At 39.3% G+C, this 20502-nt stretch overlaps 1 pseudogene; it reads left to right on the plus strand.

Moving 5' to 3' along the window:
• The first annotated feature begins 2389 nt into the window (after positions 1–2389).
• On the plus strand, positions 2390–2505 carry LOC112475414 (annotated as a pseudogene).
• The last annotated feature ends 17997 nt before the right edge of the window (positions 2506–20502 follow it).

Consider the following 20502-nt stretch of genomic DNA (forward strand, 5'->3'; position numbering starts at 1 on the left):
CATTTTCAAACTGTTACATGTAAATTCTACAACAAGCCTGAGAAGTTAAGTGGTCTTGTTTTCATTTTTATAAAGGAGAAAAACTGTGGCCTGAGATTTGAGGTGATTTCTCCCAGTTACAAAATGTATTGGATACTTTTGCCGGGTCTGCCATTTCACACTGCTCTTATGGGAGAATTTCCTTCCCCCTCCACCCACTGACTACCCATGGGATGAAAAAGGAATGGAAGAGGATATTGGCAGCCATATTTGAGCTGCCCCCTCCCTGCTCCACGCCTAGGCTAATTGGCCCTGGACTGGACACTTGATCAACTTTGGACTCATCAAATGTTTTCTCTTTAGGAATTTGGATTCAAAAACCCCAGTCAGTATCTGTTAAACTAAAAAGAAGAAAATTAAAAGACCGAAGACTACACTGTGATGCAGACAACTCTGTCATACGTTAGCAAGGGAGAGATAAAAGAGACGTACAGGGAAGTCAGGCAAAGCGAATGAACGACCCCTGGGAGACTGCCTGGTTCCGGTCACGTGAGCGTCTCCCTGCCCCGGGTTCCCAAGCTACCTCAGAATGCGTGGTCCCCAGTCCCCATTTCTGTTACTTGTGGCCTGAAGAGGCTTAGCTCAGAAAGCCAGGAACTAACAGAAAGAACATGGACACTGAGGATCTAGAATTTATACCTGAGCAGCTTCCTACCTTTATGTCAGGGGCTGGATCATCAAATCCCCACCCACCTCTGGCTGTTGGCAGCTTCTTGTTGTCATGGAAACCACCACTTCCAACCCACCCCAGTTCCTTGGGGTGTTAGAAAAGGCTGCAGAGTCCAGCTTTCCAAAGAGATTCCAGAACTCAGTGAAACTATTCACAATATTTCATCCCATGATTAATCTAATTGCTTCTTGAGATTAGCCGGAAATCTAGTCATTTTATGTGGGTAATTTATTCTGCAACCCACGCAAACTTTGGGCACACAACCCTTTCAGGATTTACAAAGTGCTGCATGCGAATCATGTGAATTTGGTTACTGGAAGGTTTTTGTTTTTTTTTTTTTAAATGCTAATTTATATCTAGGTATGTATGTTATACAAAGTAGCTGAGGATTCATAGCCTTAACAGATTAGCGACATAACATTTGTTGATAAATCTATCAGAGACCTAGGGTCCATGGACTATCTAGCCCACTGAAATTTTGAAATGTAACGCATAGAACTCAACTTGTGTGTTCAGGTACAACCCCATTCTTCTCTCTAATGAAAAAAACATTTTTTTCTATCTGGACATTTTCAATAAATCATGAAACATAATAATGAAATTCTGTTCTTGAGGGAAGGAAAAAAACTTTTCACGCTGAGAACAATTTCAGCTTAAAACCTTGCTTCAAATAAAACAGTTGCAGGTGATATTCCAGCAAACAGGGGGATGGAAAGAGGGAAAGCAATAAGAAGAAAGACTAGAAGTCTTGGATTTCCCCTGCAGCAAAGGTTCAAGGAATGGTCCAGTTTGCATGGCTCACAACCATGAATATTGGTTAAGAGTTTGCTTTCAGCCAGGCCTTCTTGGTTTGAATCCAGTTGAATCAAATTATATGAGACCAAATAGTTTTGTCCAATGAATTTTAATGGACTTCGACCACTTTATAAGGGACATTTCAGAGTTCAGTAAGTTGTACATAACTAAAGAGCTTGAGGGGAGGGAGAGATCTCTTATGCCAACCAACTTTTTTTAAAAGTCAGCCCTTCTCTTTGTTTGGCTTGTGCTTTGATAAAATGTTAAAACATCTAATAAAGAAAAGGGAAAAATTTCTTCCATCGAGTTTGCACTGGGGTTGGTCAAGCTCCAACCTAAGACAAAGAAAATGTATCAGCTCACAAGTGGTCTATTAGGGTTGGTCACTTTTATTCCTAAAGAATGTTCCTTATTAATATCACTCACTGTAGAGTCCTTCCCAATGATGTTTTCTGCACACTTTTATGTTTCGATTTAGAAATTCCATTAACATAATACTTTCCAAGACTATATCCATTCCATAGAGCTGGGTAGGGCTGTACCCAGCTCTATGTTAGTTATCAAAATTTTAAAACCTCATCTACCTCTGAATAAGCTTCCAAATCTGAGTAAAGCATTTTTAGTTATGCTTTATGCATATGTTCAAATTCATAAATAATCTACAAGCTAAAAGTTGGTTGGAGAATTTCACAGACATTCATCTCCAACATTCATTGTCTATTAAGCAAAGAACTCCCAGAATAATATAGAGCAATAGATATAGCATCTTGCCATTTATGTTTAAGATATTAAAATACAGACATGGTTTCATAGTGTAGCGGTTAGCACATTTGCTTTACACGCAGAAGGTCCTGGGTTTGTGGCCCAGTGGAGCCGCAGTCCATGGTCTACGGCCATGCCACCCTGAACAAGCCCGATGTCTGATCTCAAAAGCTAAGCAGGGTTGGGCCTGGTTAGTACTTGGATGGGAGACCACCTAGGAAGACTAGGTGCTGTAGGCATTAAGAAAAAAAAAGATATTAAAATACGTGTGTGTGTGTGTGTGTGTGTGTGTGTGTGTGCGCTCGCGCGCGCCTGTGCCTAAAAATAGCAAAAGATCTGGGGGGAAAATACCCATTTGCTAATCGTAGCTACCACAAGGCTAGGTGCTAATAGGAACTTTCAGTTTTCACTCTAGGTATTTGAATTTTGTTTGAATTTTTCACAGACATGTATTACTTTTGTAATTAAAAAAAATTATACTGGTGGTTAATGTAAAACAATATAGAATGCCTGGGGGACAAAAAGAGACTAACTGCCAGAGCCCACCCATGTGGTTACTTAAGGATTTACTGTTCTTTTAAAATTCGTCTAACGGGTCAGGCTTGGTTAGGGGAAGGCAGGTTTTTCAGATGTTTATATAAAAGAGATCACCGTGAATAATTATACCAAGACAGGCTATGAGCCACCAGGTGTTACATGTCTTTATTATAATACCCCTGTCAAACTCACCTGCTAGACAAAAAAAACAAAACAAAACAAAACACTTTTTTTAACATGTACTCTAGGGGCTTTTGAGTTTCCAGTTCGGTGACCTCATAAGTCATCCTGTTGTGGTGAGAAGCGCCATGGGCAGTGAGGGGTGCAGCATGGTGGGCACTGGGTGAGCGCTACACCCATCAGGTCTCAGTGTTCCTCATTGTTGATGACAGGTTAATAAAGGACTGACCAGCTGAAGCATCTGTGACACTGAATACTGTCTACGATGGGCAAATGAGCAGTCTGTAACTGGCCCGAGCGCACAGGACTGCAGAGCCAACTCTATACAAAAGCCCTGACCACCACCCCTGCCAACATCGGAGCTCGCCTTTGGCAACACGCCTCAGCTTCTGCTGAGCTTCAGCACACCTGCAGCCCTGTGGGGCCCTGGGCACAGTCTGCAGACAGAAGTTGGAGCTGTCGATACACCAGAACCAGCACCTATAGCAGAAGCTCCAGAGTCGCCCACACCGTAATCTTAAAAATCGAATTAATTGCCGACCTTTAAAAAGCAGGTGATTTTATGTAAATGATCAATTTCTAGACTTTCTTTATAAAAACAGAAACTCTGGTATCACTGAGCCATGTGGCAACACATTCCGGAGCTGGGTATCTGCTGCTCTCTATAGACTGAGCATCATTCTGGATTTTTCCTCCCCCACTGCATTATTTTACATCCATTGCTCATTTCATTGCCAGCTTGGCCCCTGAAGCATTTCAGTTTCCATTCACTACATTCAAAACAAGGAAGGCCATTGCCGTTCAGTAGCAACGCTGTCCTCTGGCGTCCCGTCTCCCAGTGTTAGATACTAAGAGAAATCAGTCTCTCACCTTATGGAATCTAGAATGCAGGGGAGGAGACAAGACAGATGTCTGTATCATTATTATACCTAGTCAGAAGTTCAGCCCCCAAATCTGCCTTAGCATAGTGACTCTCAATAATGATCCTGTATTTGAATTTCCTCTAATACATTTTTAAATGTTTAAATTTCAGCCATCTTGATATTTGCAACAGTTCTCTCAAAGGTATATTCACACACTGGCAATTTTAATAAGAATAGGTTTTCTTGCTTAAATAACAAATACTTATCCACCCATAAGAATATTAAAAGAATGCTAATTTAGAATTTTGGTCTTGGTGCTTTCTTATTGCTCATAGCCTTCCTTCTTCATTGCTAATCATTACCTTTCCTGTCACCAAAATGCTGGAGGCAGAATGACCAGGTAGTGTGGGTTTCAGAGCCAGGCACACCCAGGTTCAAATCCAGGTCTCTTAGTCCTTGAGCAATTCCTTTCTCAATTCTCCTGAGCAAGTTTAACTGTCTGTGAAACTGAAATAATATCATTCCATACTCTACTTTTCTTTAGGGTCATTTCATAGAGTTAATGAGATGCTTGTTTCTTCCTTAAACTGTAATTGAATTTCCTCCAGATCTCGCAATTTTTTTCATTGTTGCATCGTTGTTGACATAGCCTTACCTATATCATTTGGCTAATTCACGCTGTGAAGTGGATGAGAAGCTTTGTTTGAATACTATAAAACCCAGCTTAATGCTAACATGGTGGTCGGTGTTCAGTGAGCAGATTTTCTTGATGAGCAGCCGAAGTGGTAACAGGAGACATATGAGAAAATCAAACACATTTTGCCTTCCGAGCTGCCTATGTTACCTCTAAGTTCTACAGTCTTAAATACTACAGCTTTCACAATGTTTTTTATGTCAATATGATGCCTAATTAAAATATTTAGTTAATAAATACTTGTGGAGCCTTATAAATCCACATTCTCGTCATGAACTGAGTTTATTAACCATGGTAAATACCATTTGTAAATATGAAGTCATTGGTATCTTTGGGTTTGCTGAACACGAGGAAGAGTGCTGGAGAGTTCTTTTCAGAATTTTGCAGATGACTTTTAAACAAGTGAGCTTTTAATTCATAAGAACCGGGAACTTGTTCCCTTGTTTTAGTGAATGCAAAATCTTCTCCCTAACCTGGCTTATATTTTCAACTTCTTTTCCTGTGCTTGGTTAACATTCACTTTGGGGGGTAGTATCGGGGAATAGCATAGCTGAATCTGGGCCAGTGTCACTGACCTGGGAATAGTAAACGTCACCCATGTCTCATGGACTACCAGGAAAAAGTGGCTTTGCCAGCAAAATGGACTGACTGCCTAGACACTTCAGAGAGGAGCAGGCAGGAGTCCCCACATCACCTGCTAGTGCCATCACAGCTAAAATTGAGGGCCTTCGCTGTGCGAGAGGAAGGAGGACAATTTGGTTGTTGTTATTCAAGTCAACAGAATTTTATCCTATAAGTTTTTCTTTTCTCTGATTTTTTTAAACAATACTTCTAAGCTCTTCCTTCATCACAGGGGCTGAAGGCCTAAAAACTACATTTCCCAAACTCATTCTTAGTGGCACGGTTCTGGTTTAGATTCCTCCCTGGCAGGGTGCTGGTGTGATATTTGAAAATGAGAGCAAAGCAGAAGCCATTTTGCTCGTGCAGCACTGGCAGCCTGTCGTTGATGCTTCCGCAGGTGACAGACATGAGGCTTGGCCCGCAGCTTCTGGGCAGCTGGCTATGAATCGCTAACTTCTGTAACTCACCACAGGATCCTGTCATTCCTTTGCTTCCTGATTACTTAAGCACTGCTGATGGATTTCCTAACCATGATCCCCCTTCCTTTCAAAGGGCAATGAATTTCTAATCTCTGTCTCTTTCTACTTCATATAACACCTAGAGTCAGTGTTCTCCAAGGAAACAGAACCAATAGCAGTATATTTATATTTATATGTAAATATACACATATACATACATATACATATATAAATACATATACATATGCATATACATCTCTCAGTGATGTTAAAATATATATACAAAGATATACATATATAGGTGCATGTGTGTGTGTGTGTGTGTGTGTGTGTGTGTGTGTGTGTGTATCATGAGATTTGTTATAAGGAATTGGCTCATGTGATTACGGAAGCTGGCACATGCTAAGATCCAAGGGTGAGTCAGCAAACTGGAGCCCCAGACACTGGTGTGGCTCTAGTCTGAGTCCAATGGCCTAAGAGCTGGGAGAGCAGATATTGCAAGCTGCCACTTCACAAACATTATCTCTAACCATCACAGCAACGGAAAAGTTTGGAAAAGTTACTATTACCCTATTTGACCGAGGAGAAAACTGAGATTTGGAAAGGTTAAATTACTTGCTATAAAATATAACTTTAATCCATTATTAACTAGCCTGGTTGACTCAGTAGCGGTATAACTATTAAACAATCATGGACTTTAGGACAAAGAAAAACAACTCTTCTTCCATTAAGCTGCTGTGGGGGAGAAGTCCCATTTAATCCCCCTGTCTGGCAGTCACGTGTGAAGTTATTGGGAAGTTCTTGTGCCGGCCTACTCAATAACTTTTAGCACAGAGTGAGGAAGACAGGATTGAGCTTGTCCATTCTGGAGAGATACAGGTAGATCTGGTCATAGCCAAACTATAATCTAAGATGGGGCAGTGCAGGAATAAGAGAGGTAGAAAGTAATTACAACGGAGGGATCGAAGAAAGCCGTATAGAGGAGGTAGGATCTGAGAAGGTCCGTCCGTGGTGGACGGGAAAGACCTTGACAAACAGAAACCAGGAAAGGATATAACAGACAAAGGACAGAAGGCGTGGCACAAAGAAAAGCAGAAGCAGAGAATGACGTGAGTCGAAGTCAAGTCATGTCACAGATGGTGATAGCAGAATGATCCAGTCAGGGCTTGTAAAGGCTGCGTGTGGATGAAATTGAAATGACGAACCTTTTGATTCTAGACACGTCCAAGTATTTTTCTGATTAGTAAATTTAATTAGGAAGTCAGACTGATAAAATTTTGCTAAGTATTAATGTACAAATATATATATGTATACGTACAGTTATTCGCCACTAACACGATCACTAAATTACGTGTCTTGGTTTAAAAAAACATGAAAGTAAAACCAGTATTGTTATCTTAAGATTATGAACTAGGGTAGGTTTCCATGTACTGACTAAAGATTTTAAAGAAGAAAAATTCCATTATGTTCACAAGCCAGTGCCACTGGATATTGGTCACGTTCTTGGAGTATTTTTTATTTTGATACAAATAATTGTGTTTGATTCATATGATGCCATTAAAGTGGATTAGGATCCATTTTTTTAAATAGATGATTTGGATCTGAATATGTCCATTTCAAAATGCAAAGAAAAAAAGTTCTTGTACCAACTTTAATTAGGTTAACAAAGATTATATAAGTAAGTCATCTACTTATGGTATATTATTTGGTAAAACTCATGTTGCTTCAGGAGAGGATAGCACCTCTAAAATGATCATAAGGAAGAAAAACATGTCTGATGACAGGAACAGAGCTTATATGGCAGCTGGGCAACTAATAGGTCTTATCACTGGCAAAGAGATCAGCTTCTTCGGATTAAGGAGGAAGCATGATCACGTTGCTAAAAATAACACATCAGTGTTTGGCTTTTAGATAACAAATGGGCTGACAGAACCAATCGCATGAAGCTAAGAACACTCTGCAAAAGAGCTGTGACAAAGTGCCCTGGGCCACAGTCATAATGATACACCATGATAAACTGGATCTTGGCCGTCAGATCAAATGTTCTCCCTTTTGAAGACTGTATGCAAAATCATCAACATAGCAGTGGAAGGAAAAACTCATGGAGATGTGGGATCCGATAATCAGGTAAAACAGATGATATTATATAGATATCACCATTATATAGATATCACTATATAATGTAACAGGAACCATTTGTTTTAATACAGTAAGACCGGATTTACCTGATTATAATTCAGTATAAAGACAACTAGATTTTTGAGTCAAGCTATCTTAATGCTGTATTACCCAGGGCAAGAATCCACTTTGTTATCCTGAGACATAGCCTTCTTAGCTTTGGAATGGGGTTAATGAAACCATTGGATACTGTGGAAATAAAATAAAAATAAGATAACAAAGCAGAGAGGCTGGCATAAGCTATGTTCATCCTTTTTGTGTTTTATCTAAATTGAACCGAAAGCAAAATGAGTACTTCAGCCCAACTAGCTGACTAGACTCTGGAGACTGATTCACAGTAACAGGGATGCTAGCTGCCAACCCATCTCTTCCCTCTAGTTTTTTTCCCTTACTAATCGGACCCTATTTTATTCGATGTGGCAATGTGCTCATCTGAAAGATTACCTTTCTTGGTCTTTCTTTCAGATAAATGTCATCATTGTCACTTATGTGCCAATTGGATCCTAGTTATATGAAATATCCAGAATATTTATATGAAATATCCAGAAATATCTAGAAAATGAGTAGACAGAGAGTAGACCAGTGCTTACCTAGGACCAAGGGAAGAGAGAGGGCATGGGGGACTGTGTCCTAATGGGTGTGGGGTTTCTTTTTTTATCTTTTTATCATGTATGTGTGTATATGTGTATGTAGGTATGTATGTAAGTATGTATGGGGGTATGGTGTTTCTTTTGGGGATGATGAAAATGTTCCCAAATTAGATTATGGTGATGGTTGCAGGAATCTGTGACTATATTATAAACCATGAGTAGTAAGTACACTTTAAATGGGTGAACTTTATGGTAAATAAATTATGTTTCAAGAGAGATTAAAAAAAAAAAACCACACTTATAAAAAAGAGGGAATCACAGAGATACCAACCCAGTGTCCTGATATCATTTAGCTGCTGAACAAGTGTCAGCAGCAGGGTACCTACAAACAGCTTATTTGTGGGGGTAAAAATAGTCCTGGCTTTAAAAAAAAAACCACTGTTAGTCAGGTTTCCTGAATCTTGCCATCAAAAGTATTCTTAACTGACACACTTTAATTTTTTATTTAGTTAGTTTTTATTTAGTACCCACTTTTTGGCAGGTATTATGCTAGAGAGTAGAGGAACAAAAAAGGATTCATTGCATTCCCACTAAAAGCCAGGAGATGCGTGTACATTGTGTCTTCAATGCCTTATAGCAGCCCAGGAAAGAATGGCCTCTCCCTTCAAGGCACATCCAGTCTAGGAATTGTTTCTCTGCAGTAGTCTATGGACCACCCCCATCACCACGCTCCAATAGTACAGTTCAAAAATGCAAATTTCTAGCTTCTCCCTGGACTTGCTAATTCAGATCTACTGGGGGTAAATTATTGGTGAATGCTTTTCAAAGATGGCCCATAAACATACCTGTGCCTTATGAAGCTTTCAACATAAAGCTGAAATCACTGAAATATACAAATATGAACAGAATTTTTGACAGCAGAGCAAAAACATCACCAGGGTTTTATGGTAAGAAAGACAGGAAGTTAAAAAAAACATATGTGAGTCCCAGTCTCTGCCCACAAAAAGGTGTGGTGGGCAGAATTCTAAGAGAGCCCCTGGGATTCCCAGCCGCTGATGTACATATGCCAATTAAAGTGCTTAATAATGGGGATACATTCTGAGTAATGCGTTAGGCAATTTTGTGTTGTGCCAACATCACAGAGTATACTTACACAAACCTAGATGGCAGAGCCTCCTACACACCTAGGCTGTATGATATAGCTTTTCATTCCTAGGCTAGGACCTGTACAGCATGACTATACAAAACAATTTGAGATTAAATCAAGCACAAGGGCAAATGACACAATCAAGTGGTGCAGTAAACACAAGATGCACAGGGCTGTAGCTGTCATAACATGACATACTGTTTTACAGCAAACTTTTTTGTAAGTAGAAAGAGTACGCTGTAAAATAACGATAAAAAGCAAATACATAAACCAGTAACATAGTCATTTATTATCATTATCAAGTATTACATACTGTACATAGTTATATGTGCTATACTTATATACGACTGACAGTACAGTAAGTTTGTTTACACCAGCATCACCACGGATGTGAGTAATACGTTGTGATATGACATTATGACAGCTATGATGTCATGAGGGGATAGGACTTTTTCAGCTTCATTATAATTTTATGGGACCATCATCACATATGTGGCCTGTCATTGACCAAAATGTCATTATGCGATGTAAGATTATATTCAGTCAAATGCTAAGCTAGGTACAGATGTAGTGAAAGTCAAAAATCAGTTGACTGTAAAATAGGGAGATTATCCTGGTGCGTCTGACCTAAGCACATGAACCCTTTAAATCGGGTTCTAAAGCGGAGAGAGACAGAGGATGTTGGGATTAGAAGCACAAGAGAGATTTGATGTGTCAGAAGGTTTCAAAGCTGACTTGAAGATGAATGGGGCAAGGAATGTGGGTGGCCTCTGGTAGCTGAAGGCAGCCCTTGGCTAATGACCAACCCGGAAATGGGCCGTCCTAAATGTACAAGGAACTAAATTCTGCTCCAACCACGTGAGCTTGAAAGAGGACCCCGAGGTCCAGAAAGGAATGCAGCCCAGTCAAAGACTGGATTTCAACCTTGCAAAACCTGAAGCAGAGAACTCAGCTCAGCCATGCCCAGACCCTGACCCACGGAAACGGTGAGATAAAAAATTAGTGCTGTTTTAAATTGATAAGTTTGTGCCAATTTTTACGCAGTAAGAGAAAAGTAATACAGAATTTGGGTAAGACATATTATGGAAAGTCAGAAAAGTCGACAGCTGATGGAACCTAGAGATTGAGGAAGTCGAAAGAGGCAGAAATGCCCTTTCCTATGTAAAGTACTTGTATTTTCTTTAATTATGGACATTTAAGAGTGGTGTCCGTAAGGAATCCTCTTGGCTACAAGTAGTGGAATACTCAACCGCTAGTACTGAACGTTGAATATTGAGCAGAACAAGCAATTTTTCTCTCAGAGTTAATGTGGCTACTCAGTGATGTTGGCATAAATCTTTTCTCTCTTTCTGAATCTTTGCCATTTTTAACTTATTGTCTTTTTGTCCTCATGTGTCATGACTGCAGGACAGCTGCTGTACTTCCGGGCATCCCGTGCTTTCTGGTCAAGAAGAAAGGGATAGGCAAGAGATCTGTCAGCTGAGAAGCAAAATATTTTCTGAAAGCCCCACTCAGAAAACTCACATCTCCGTGTCTAGAACTGGACTACATGGCCACCCATAAAGCAATATTGGCCATGGGGAATGAGATCACTATCACTGGTTTAGATTAATCACAATCCATTCCCTTGCTTTGGGATAGAGATCCTTGTCATCACCTAAACAAATCAAAGTTTTCTTCACAGGAGGGGCAGAGGCAAGAATGAATATTGAGCAGGCAACAGATGGTGTCTCTCACAGTTGGAAGGACATTTTATCTTTAATTCAACAAATATTTATTGAGCACCTATTTGAGTATGGCCCAAGGTTTACAAAAATGATGTATGTGTGTGATGGGGGTGGGGGGAGGACACAGGCATGCAAATAATAACTATAGTGAGAATTGCTTTAATTGCAAAATGAAAAGCCTCTTTGTTTCCTAACATAATTTACTCCTTACCATAAATGCATTAGGTGAATCACAAAAACAGCAATAGCAAGTCCTAAGAAAGCATATATTGATTTGTGCTTTTAAAAAGGAGAAAATGTTTTGATTGGTAGCAAACTTCTAAGAACTATTGAACTAAGTATTAATCAATACCTTAACTAAATCTAAGGCAAGAGAGTAGCTCTTGTTTAAAAAGCGAAAGTGATATATGTATAAAAAAGGGATGTGTAACAGTTTTCAAATAAGGTGTTGCAATCTGTCTCTATTTTATAGAAACTGTAACACTGAATTTTAATATAATTTACACAAGATTCTCAGATGCTCCAACCATTTTAAAGTACTCTGAAGACATATTTTTTCAAATATTTAGCTTTTGGTTTATCAATGTCATTCTTGGGACATGTCTTTATGGAAACAAGAATTTTTTCCAAACTTTAATTTGATGATATGGAATATGACACTTGAGCTTACTCATATTAGATAAATTAATTCAGTAATTAATTGTTCTGATGTAAACTTGACTTGAAGCATGATAACCAGTTTCACACTAGCATAATTAACCCGAGAAATTTTGCTCTGACTTTTCAAGCTCCTGTGATTACTGAAGATGTGGTATAAAAGTAATGGGAGTGTGCTTTTCTGCTCTATGATGCTTTTTAAAGAGTTTTGTGAAAAAGGAACTTGTTTATTAAAATAGCTGAGCATAAGCATTGGGAGATGCTGTCTAGGTCTCACTATCTGCTAACAATATCGTCTGCCTTCTCTCCACTGTGCTCAGCCCTGCCTTACTGTCTAGGCCTGGCCACGAGGAGAGGAATGAGCATCCATATCGATTCAGTTTTGCTGTTTGTTCATATACACCCTTTAAAGACCATTTTGCTTTAATGGCACTTTTGGCTCTGATGGCTGGGCTTCTGAACCCTCTCATTCCTACAGCATGTCCCTGTCTGCAGCTTCCTTCACCAAGGACAGATTCACTTGAGTACTTGAACTTGCTCTTTTGTAAAGGTAATAACTTGGGATTTTTGTTTTGTTTTTTTTTTTGGTTATTGTTGTATTTTTTTTCTTTATTTTTCAATTGCATTAACATACAATATTATATTAGTTTCAGGTGTACCACACAGTGAAGAATAACCTGTTTTTTAAAGCTAGCGTTTTTCTTAGAATTCATGCACATAGGGAAGAAAATCTCACAATTCATATAATTAGCTCACAACCGCCAGACGCTTACAGTTGTTCCCAGTGTTTGCTTTCAGAAACAGGGCTGCAGTGCATCTCGGGGCAGAGATTCTGTACGTCTCCTAGATAAGCTCCTGGGAGTGGACCCTCTGGGTGCGAGGTCTGTGCATTGTTAGCGTTAAAAGATATTCCAAAATTATCCTGCCGAAGGATGTTACCAGTTTTAAGGCCCTCTCAGAGGATCGTTTCCTACTCGATCGCTGGTATTGAGCATTATCAATATTTTAATATATTTGCCTATTTGGTGGGCAAATGGTAGCTCATTACTTTAATTCGCTTCTTTATAATTATAAAGGTTTATTGCCCTGTCGTATCTCCTTTGCTATGAACTGCCTCATCATCTTCCTTTCTTCATTTTTCCATTTTTTTCCATATATATTTTTCATTATTTGCTTGTGGATTCCTAGTATAGTCACAAAAAATGCTCTTTGTCCATAATATGTGTGGCGATATTTTTCTAGTTGTCATTTATCTTTTTATCTTGATGATGCCATTTTTGGCATTCACAATTTTACATTTTTACATAGTCGCGTTTAGGAATTTTCTTCCTTCATGGCATTAATTTAGAATTTGTAACATGCTTTTGTGGATGAAAAGAGGGCCACATACTAAACCTGACAAGCTCAGGGCAGGCCTGCATGGTGGGCCCTACAAACTCAGAGACAGAAAGTAACCACCCTGGAGGGTGTGAACGTAAAAATTCTTAACTAAAAGAGGGTCGTGGTAGGTAGTCACGTCCCTGGCCTGTCGCTTCCTTGAAAAAGGCTACTCTTTACCTTGAGTGAACCTGTCTATTATCTTTTTGCATCTAAAGTCATGTACCTTTAAAATGTGAGAATAACCTTTTCCAGACCCCGAGGGCATAACCACCTACCAGAGCAGGAGACCCAGAACCCTCATTCTTATCTCGTTCCCTTGCAGACTATCTGTATGTGCTGTAAATGTTAACTATTAACTATGTTGTCCCCCAATGTACAATAAGGACATGTTTCTCTATGTTGTGTTTTTATCTAATCCTAGACATTTCCCCCACTTCTCATCCCCCTTCCCGCTTAATCTACCACCAATGGATTTCACGTAACCCTCCTTATGTCTCCTCCTTTTATTCAAATGTATAAAATAAGCAGCAAAACTGTCATTCTCTGGAGCATTTTCTCAGTCTGTTGAGATTTTGCTTCCCAGCAACCATCATCAGTTTGGCTTGAATAAACTCATAAAAATTCTCTACACGTTTGGCTGTTTCTTATGTCGACACTTTACAAACTCTTCTTTATGCTTGCATTCGTTCTTAAAAATGCACGTTTTCTTCCAATACTTTTATTATTTTAATTTAAAATTTAATATTACTCCATCAGGAATTTATTTTGGCATAGAGACTGAGGCAAAAATTTATCTCCCCGATCCAAAATGTCAGTATCTCCAAGGTTAGGAAACCTTGCCATACCCGGTGGTATAGCGACTTCAGGAACATTTGAAAGCATGAGAAGCCATGGGCATCACTTCGGTGGTTACAATGCCTGACTGAGGAGAGCCATCAGCACTTATCCTGGAAGCTAAGGATGCAGCACATCCCGCAGTGCATTATGGTCTCAAGTAGTCAAGAATTACCTAGCCATGCACGACAATAGCATCCTTTTCCCAAAATGCTACAATCCAGTCATACCCACACTTACCTTCTCTATTTCCTTTATTGGTTTTCCCCTCTCACCAAATATGGTGAGTGACATTCAAGCCCTTAGTTTCTTTCTACCTCTGAGAGCTCCTCCTATCTCTTGATTGACTCCAGCTCTACCCACCTCACGATGACGTTGGCGATATTGGGTGTCTGTGGATGATAACACTATTTTGGCAGTCAAGATAAGACGTGGGAGCTATCTTTCAGCACTTTAAAGATGTCATTTTATTGTCTTCTGGCCTCTATTGTTTCTGGTGATGTCAGTTATTATATGTATTGTGGCCACCGAATGTAATATGTCTTTTTCTCTGGCTGCCGTTAAGGTTTGCCTTCATCTTTGGTTTAATTATGATGTTCATATGTGGATTTCTTTGTATTTACCCTGCTTTGGGTTAGTTGAGTTTAAGATCTGTGAACTGATATAACCTATTAATTTTGGAATGTTCCTGACATCTGTCTGTCTATCTTTTATTTTTGCCTCATTCTGTCTGTCCCCTAATTCTGGGAACTCAATTTCATATATGTTAAACTATATAATATTGTCACATAGATTTCAAGTCTCTGCTCTGTTTTACCCTTTCTCCTTTGTCTTTCAGTTTGTGATTCAAATGCTAATCCCTTCCAGAAACACACTCACGGACACAACCAGGAATAACATTTCATCAGCTTTCTGGCATCCCTTAGCCAAGTCAAGCTGACACGTAAAATGAACCATCACACCACCACTAGACTCTGGATAGTGCATCTTGTGCTTCCAACGCCATCAATTCTGACACTGGATGCTGCCTCTGGAAACTATATGGTTGTCCCCACTGTGTCCCATTGCAAGAATGGACGCTGCGTAGGGTTCGTTTATCTATGCAACAAGTATTTAATGAGCATCTACCATACACCGAGCCCTCTTCTAGGGGTGTAGAAATACCAATAGGCAACCAAGGCTCCTACCTTTGTAGAGCATATATTCTAGCTGGGTTAGCAACTTCTCCAGTTTGCCTGGACTTTCCTAGTTTTAACACTAAGAGTCCATATCCCAGGAAACTCTTCAGTTCAATGGACACCTGGAGGAGAAGCATTCCAGGCAAAGGGGACAGCAACAACCTCGAGATGTGTAGTACCCTAGTATTAAAGGAATAGCAAGGACCACAGTGTGGCTAGGGTGGATTGAGAGAGATTTAGGTAAATTAATAGCATCTCCAAATTTCAACTTCTTCATTGGTAATTTGAGAAAAATAAACAACCTTTGGCTAGTGCCTGGGAAAAATCAGAAGTTCTGTGTATTCAGTCGCACAGAGGGTTCTTTGAAGATATCAGGCATATGACTCAGAGATCCCTTCATCTATTTCACCAGAAGCCAAGAATAGACTTGGGATTATCCAGGAAGGATCGTGGGAGGAACTTCTTATCTAACAGAGTGAATCTCGGTGACAAATAAAAGAGACCGACGGTGTTGTTGAGAATGTCACACCATCAGAAACATTGCCAATGTGGATTGAAAGTGACAGAGAGAGGACAAAATGAAAGAATGCTATCACACTCCTCAAATTCTACAGGCTGACAAAACTTCTGAGCTACAAACATGTGTTGCCCTTCACAGGAAAGGAAGGATGACTCTGAGTGAAGAGCAGTGAGTGATCCCAGGGGGCAGAGCCATTTTTCAGAACTGGAGAGACACCAAGTTGAAATGGTGTTTAAAAAAACAAAAACAGGATGTAAATACAACTTTGAAGGCAGAGAAACACTTTCAGTTTTTACTAGGATAGATATATTACATTCTGTATCATGAAATCTGTAAACTAAACTTCTCAATTTCAATAATATAGTAATATACCTTGCCTTATTTAAAAGCCTTTTTATTTCTTTCTCCATAGTTCATTGTGTAAGACATGTTTACATTCTGTATAAAAAGCTGTCTAGTTAATATTCTATTGTTTTTATTTAATAAGCAAAAATGTTTATTTATTCATTTATTTAATTAAAAGAACACATACTTTTCAGGTATTAATGGAATACTGGTCTCCTGCCATCTTTGGTTTAACTGGGTAGGATATGAACTCTACTATTGTAGGAATGAATACTTCCTGAAACTCTATGAGGCTGATCCTAGAACCAGGCGAACTAAGAAGTCCTGTACACTTTTAGTTTTGACCTTAGCTTGAATGATTTTAATGTAGCTTTAAAATAATTCCTAAAAAATGTTCTGCAGAAAGAGACATTCCCAAGTTCTGTCGTAGAGAAGCAAGCAAGAAAACTCTAATTTTAAACACTATTTTTAGCAGCTGGATCTTGTTTCAGTTGGCTGTCTTTCAGTTATTATGATGGGCCTCGAAAGCCCACCTAAATAAAAGATGTTAAATTAATTTGGAGTGATTCTTGTTTATAAAACAAGTTGACATAAATAAACCTAATTGTTTAAGACTAGTAGGAACTACGAAGCTGCTTCTCACCATAGGGAAAAGAAATTCAACGTTCCCCCAAAGAAACTTTTGGAATATGCTCCAAAACTCCTCTATAACAGGAAAACATCCCAATCACTGATAAACTTCGAAAAATCTGAAACTGTATTTTTCCTACTGACAGTCTTACCAGCCAAAGGGAAGAAGCTTAGGCCTCATGTCATACAAAGTACGTTAACAAGGGAGAAAAGCACAATGGAAATAAAATAAAGAAATCCAAATATACTTTCCAAGGACTAAAATAGAACTTGTCCAAAAGATGGAAAGGATTTCTCCCTCTACTTTTTGGGGTTGAGGAAATAACTCTAGTTTATTTTAATGTACCGTGTAATTTGGCCCATTTCCCATATTGTTCTGTGATCTTAACTGCTCGATTCCAAAGAAAACTTGGGTCAGTGTTTTAAATGTCATCTTAATACAACCTTTTGCTTTTCCAAGCTCACCTCGATAATTTGCTTTTCTTTGTTCCTCCCCCCTTTTTTATTACTTTTCTAAGTTGAGCCAATGATAATGAAATCAGTAGAAACAGATGATAGTATAAGAAAGATGTTACCACAATACTCAAAAGACATTGGTTCGTTAGAACCTGGTCTTCGAAAGCGTGCTTTCCAGTATGCTATGTGACTGGTGTTTTACTTGGATTATTTCTTATTGGTGAATGCTTCACTTTCAATTACTTCTGCTTTCATTTGGTTTCTCCCTAAATTCCCTGGGCATTTTGCACCCCTTCTGTATTTGGTTGGGATTCTGTCTGCCCCGCCCACCCTCAGTTCCCACACTGGCCTCTATTGAAAAGCCACTGGTATCAAGGTTACGTTGACACAGTTCTGGCTTGAACAGAAGGTCATTTCCAACAAAAGAAAATGGTTTGCGATTGTATATAACAGCTCTGCTTAGGCACATGTCAAGTTGATGAGAATCGCATGATGCCTCCTAGCCTTACGATGCTCTGTTTGGGTGCAGTAAGCCTTGGAAGAAGGACACCCCAAAACCAAAAGTGACTTCTAGGAATAGGATCTATCCCCAGCAAGCTATGACCTTGGCCAAGAAGATGTTTCTATTTTAGACATAGACATCCTCAGGTAGATAAATGCCCTACCTCGATAGAGATGGGCTTCTGTGGTATGAAGATAATGACTGTATCCAGGCCCCCCAAATCTTTTCATGAATACTTGCCACTATTAGATCAAAAGTCTTTTAACATCAACAATTTGTCGATAATCAGATGATTTGACAGACTGTCTCATCTTACTGTTAGTGGCCTAGAAAATAATTCACTTTTAAGCTCTAAACCGGAGAAGTACAGGACGTAATCTTTTAGACAGTAATACGAAAACGGATGTTCCTATAAGTTTTAACTAGGAAAATGTATTATTAAAAGACATTTTTTTTGACATTTCCTGGCCTTAGGACATTTTCTTTGACATTTCCTGCTATATCAAGACTGCAAAACTCTGTACGTATTTGAATTAAATGCAAAAGAACTTCATTTAAAAGAAAAGAGCATGTTCTGTTTCTCCATCGATATAAACTGCAGCCCCAAATCATTTCCCATATTCAATTACAAGAGTCAGGACTTGGTCCAGCTCTAATTGACTCCAGGAATATTTTATTTTTCATTTAAGGGATAATTTAATTCACCGCCATGTGTTTGCTGGAGTGGTTCTCTGATCTTGGCCCCAACAACTCCTTCTCCTCACTACCAGGTGCGGGTCCCAAGGAACCGCAACTCGCTCTTCGCTCTCATCTCCACGTTTTCACTGGCTTAATCTACTTTTTTGAATGGCATTTATTCTTCTGTGGTTTTTTCCCCCCCGCTCCAGAGTCTTTCTCTTTTTTTAATCATGGAAATATTCATGCTTGAATTGAAATAGTGAAGTCAGCTTTAAATACTAGATCAAAAATATCAGCGAGGAGCTACCAATTTCATGGTTCAAAAAATAATAGTATCAATCTGTATTTTTTAAGAGATACCAGAATCCCCTGACCCAGATGCAAACTCCATTGTCCTTGAAATAATTTTACTGATATCTGATGACTGAGGAGTCATATTAAGGTTTTGTTTAGAATTTTTCAGGTCAATGACTGTAATCTTTAAAGGGGTAGAATTTGGGGGTTTAAGGGTACTCATTTGAATGTCAGGAGATTCAGAATTGTATATTTTTTGGAAAAAATAAAATGCCCTCACGCAACTTATAAGTTCATGGAACTCACTTTTGGGCAGAAATAGGATGGTCCTCTATAAATTTAGGTGTGAGATTCATTGTCCCCAATCAGTCAACTACTATTTGTGTTATAAACTATCCCCAAACCTAATGGTTTAAAACAACAACCATTTATTACTTCTCTTGTCTGTGAGTTGGCCACATGGTCCTGCTGGTTTGTCTGGGCTTGCTCATGTTCATGTATCTGTGGTCGGCTGGCTGGTTGGCTAAGGGGCTGGCTGGTCCAGGAGGGCCTCACTGCACATGGCTCTCACTGTCCTACAACAGGCTAGCTAGCTCAAGAGTGCAAGCAGAAATGTGCACACACTGTTCGACCCTCCGCTTTGTCAAGTTAACTCTGTCCCTTTAGTCAAAGAAAGTCACATAGCCGAACCCGAGCCCAGAGGCGGTGAGAGAGGGCAGCGAAAGTAAAGTCCAATGTTGCCAAATTAAAAACCTGGAAGTTCAGATTCAAATCTATTGGTCAAACAAGGGATCAAGGACAAAATTAACATGCGCCTCTATAAAGAGGGGTCACAGAAAAGCCTAGAATGGGAATGTGGAATACAAACAGCCATGGGATACCTAACCTTGTCCCAGGGAGATCATGTTTGGAAGAAATTTAAAGCAAAACTTTTGCATATTTAAGGATATACAGGACATAAACTGTACAAAACGGCCATTAAAAGATCCCAATACCTACATGCAGCGGAGGTTTTAAAATTTCTATGCAAAGGAGAGTTTTGTCTTTGTTTTGCATTGAAGAAATAGTTGCTACTATATCATTCTTATATATCTTTAATATACTTGATCCCCAGGACAAATTTCCTTCAGAACTAAAGGCTGGTAAACCATTTGCTTCTACATGAATTAAGAGTCTTTCTACTGCTAATGTACCAACAAAATTTCTGTAAACCAGTGAATTTCTCCTTCCCATTGGTTGCTAGGAAATTCAGAGTTAAGTTTTATAGTCTACTGATGGGACTTTTTAAGCCAGAGTCTTTGGATATAATTTTTCTACTTTTCTTATTTTCCTCTTCAACTCCAGTCTTGTATTTGGTAATATGTTTTGTCTTATTATATGTTTCGTGTTTAGAGAGAGGCCCTTGAGGAATTGAACTTGCAGTGGGATTCTGGTCCCCATTTTTATTCCAGAGTCTCTGGTGATTCTGGCTTCCATGTCTCTCATTTCTCAGAGAAAAAGGACAGAGCAAGAATATTGTCACATTCCACTCAGATTTGGCAGATCCTCCACAGAATCTCAGCCGGGGAGAACGTATGGCCAGAAATAGGAAACCAGGCTTCCTAAGCAACCACCTGGAGAGCACCACAGACCTGACGGCTGTTTCCACCTTTGAGAAGTGTGGGCACCAGGATAAGTGTCCTCTTATGATGCTCCTCCTCAGGATTGTAGCTCCTCCTCGAGTCTTCCATACCCTACGGCAGTAAAGAGCTTGTTCACCAGTTGCTA

Source organism: Pteropus alecto, unplaced genomic scaffold (assembly GCF_000325575.1).
Source record: "Pteropus alecto unplaced genomic scaffold, ASM32557v1 scaffold110, whole genome shotgun sequence".
NCBI lineage: Eukaryota > Metazoa > Chordata > Mammalia > Chiroptera > Pteropodidae > Pteropus > Pteropus alecto.